A 3,348-nucleotide genomic window follows, 5' to 3' on the forward strand; every position below is an offset into this window, starting at 1 on the left:
ACCTGGATCCGCCCACCTTCTGCCAAAAGTAACTGGCGAGCGAGAAGCAGAGGAAGCTCGCGCGAGGGGGGAATGAAAAAAAAGACTCGCGCGAGGGTAATAGTGTGTGTGCGCGCGCGGGCCGAGAGATTCTGTGCACGAAAGGAGACAATGTGCGCGTGCGAGCAAATGTCCGCTCGCGGAGCTCAATCCCCTCTTGCGCAGATATGAAAAGGCGCGCACAGGATTTAAATTTGCGCGCGCCAGATGTCTTTATCTCTCGCGATCGATTTGTCATGGTTCTGACGCCATAGGGGTGAGTGCAGGAACATGGATCAACAGCTGCGTGTGATCAGGAACTAATGGGATGGTCGTTCGGACACGATTTGATTAGCAGCTGAGGCACAGCCTGAAGCCCCCATCACTGTGTGCGGCTCCTCTCAGCTGTGCATTTTGCTGTCACTCACAGATGTTGCTTTACTTTTGGGAATTAAACAATATTAACAGCAAAACATACATTTGTTGGTTATGATCAGGATTAAAATAAAGGCGTGGCTTTGTTTTGTCATTTTTTTTGCACCACAACCTGCTATTCTTTCTGTTTAAGTGCTGGTTTTGTAGTTTATCATAAATATCTGAAATATTAAATTCAACACAGGATTACAAGATTCAAAACAAGGTTCTGGTGAATTAAATGAGCTAAATTTGTTTATATTAGAACCAGACTGAGACATTATTTCTATCAATCCATTTACTGATAAAATATGAACAAAATATTTTCATAACGTGTGAATTGATGTATAAATTATCTGTAGCATATCTGTAACTTCTGCCTCACTTATCAGCAGCACGTCAGCATAAGATGAACATTTTGAGCATGTCAAAGATTATTGTCCAGCCATCATTCTGACAACATATTCACAACTTTTTGTGAATATATTATTCCTCGGAGCACCGTACTTCTTAATTCGATCAGATACTGACCCAGGAAAGAAATGAAAAACTGTACTTTATTGTAATCAGTCTYAGAATAAATTTACCCACATTGATCTGAGTTCTTGTCTTATCAAAACCAGAATATCTCATCAAGACACAAAAACTGAGATTAGCTCATGTTGGCGCGTTCTCCACGGGCCATTTATTTACAGATTAAATTTATTTACACCTATGGCAAGCAATGAATGAATGATGACATGTTGAACCAGGTAAACTGAGAGAGTTTATCACAAATGAATGGACAAACAGACAAACAAAACAAACAAATGTGTAAACAAAAATAAACACTGAGAAGTGGTTTTGAGGCTTTGAGGGAGGTGAGGTTGGATAAGCTGCTTAGCTGTGGTTGTTTTAACTAGGGCTTCCTAGCTAAATTAAGGTCGAGAAAAACATTTAGTTTACCAACTCTCCTACAAAGATAAAAATCAAATCTAGGTCTGAGCACCTGTGTGTTTCACCAAGACAAGTGTTCACCTTTTCCTTTTTGTGTTCTGCTGTGTGGGTACCAGGAGGTTGAAGTCAGCTGTGGAAGACCATCTCTGGAGCTTGGTTCTCCAGACAGGCTCTTCATGCGAACTGGACGTCAGGCCGTCTTGCCTGGTAGACTCGACTGGTCCCTTGGTCAGAAAAGGAGTCTCTCTTTCTCTGGTGACTTGGGGTCTGGCTCTTCACAAGTGGCTTCAAGACCCTCAATTTGATCTTCACTTTGTAAGAAAAACAGACTAAAACGACGGATGAATTACCATTAGCTTATTTGACTCCTTTAAAAATCAAAACTCAAGGGCTGAGTCGAAGTGAGATGAGCGAGCTATTATGAGTCAAATGGCGGAGAGGTTGAATGACACCCCCTTCCCATACTGATCAGCACGGGGAAGGCCTGGCAAGAGGGGGTCTGCTGCTTCTGGTTTTTAGCTGTACTCTCGTCTGTGTGTGTGTTCTCCTTCTGTGTACTAACCTTTAAAACCTCTGTTATGGGCTCATGATGTGGTACTCATGATAACAACCTTTTCCTTTGAAGAGAGTGAACAGGCTTGTCCTTATGGGGGTTGGAACAGGAATGTGACAATGTAAATTCTTTCAGTGGTCTTCTGAGGCGCCATGGTGACTGTTGATATGCTAATTCGAAGCACAAAGGGCCATGCAAGATCCTTAACAGGTCTGAAATGAATATATCTGATTTCTTTCCCCAAAACAGTCATAACACAAGTTATATCCACCAAAAATTATAAATTGAAGGAGGAAAATGCTACATGTACATCTTACTGCAACGTGTTGGACAACATTAACATAAGTTGTCTAAAACGTCATAGTGTGACAGGGCCTTAACTTCACTTCTTTCCAGCCCGCCGTTGGGAAAAAGTTTTAAAATAAAAAATAACCTGAAGAATCTGGTGACTTCCTCCATGTTTCTGTCCCGGCTGYAGCTCAGGGTTCATGAGAGCGGCTGAAAGTTGCCACGCAAYGTCTCAACAACAAAGGCTCTCACTGGAAGAGATGCTCAACGAAGGCCATCTAAAGCCAATAGAGAAAGAGATCCCGCCTCCTCGCCATAAACACTGGGTTTGTGTRTCTTTGTGTGTGTTCATAGCCAGCCCAATGAACAGAGATCCAACAGAGAAACACAAAAAAATAAATACCTGTGTTAATGAGCATTAAAAATATTATCACCATTAAGCAWCGGCTGCATTACCGCGATAATGCGTTTACATGCCCAGCAAAAAAATTAATATTTGTGCTTTTACACACATTTTCTGCAATTATTTTTTCATGATATTTCACTAAGTGACAGGAAAACGCTGTAATATACAAGTGTTGTATTGTGCATTATTTCACAAAACAAAATACATAAAAAAATACTCAGAAAACAAACACTAGCTTTTCTCAACAAACTGTCCTGTGTGGACTCTCATGTGTGAGTTTAAACTACTTTTCCAGCTAAATCTATGTCCACAGTCCTCACATACAAATGGTTTATGTCCTGTGTGGACTCTCATGTGTGAATCTAAATTACCCTTCTGGCTAAATCTATGTCCACAGTCCTCACATACAAATGGTTTCTGTCCTGTGTGGACTCTCATGTGTGAGTTTAAACTATCTTTCCGGCTAAATCTATGTCCACAGTCCTCACATACAAATGGTTTCTGTCCTGTGTGGACTCTCATGTGTGAGTTTAAACGACTCTTCTGGCTAAATCTATGTCCACAGTCCTTACATGCAAATGGTTTCTGTCCTGTGTGGACTCTCATATGAGAGTTTAAAGAACACTTATGGCTAAATCTATGTCCACAGTCCTTACATGCAAATGGTTTCTGTCCTGTGTGGACTCTCATATGAGAGTTTAAAGAACACTTATGGCTAAATCTATGTCCACAG

The sequence above is a fragment of the Austrofundulus limnaeus genome, unplaced genomic scaffold (genome assembly GCF_001266775.1).
Source record: "Austrofundulus limnaeus strain Quisiro unplaced genomic scaffold, Austrofundulus_limnaeus-1.0 Scaffold422, whole genome shotgun sequence".
Classification (NCBI taxonomy): domain Eukaryota; kingdom Metazoa; phylum Chordata; class Actinopteri; order Cyprinodontiformes; family Rivulidae; genus Austrofundulus; species Austrofundulus limnaeus.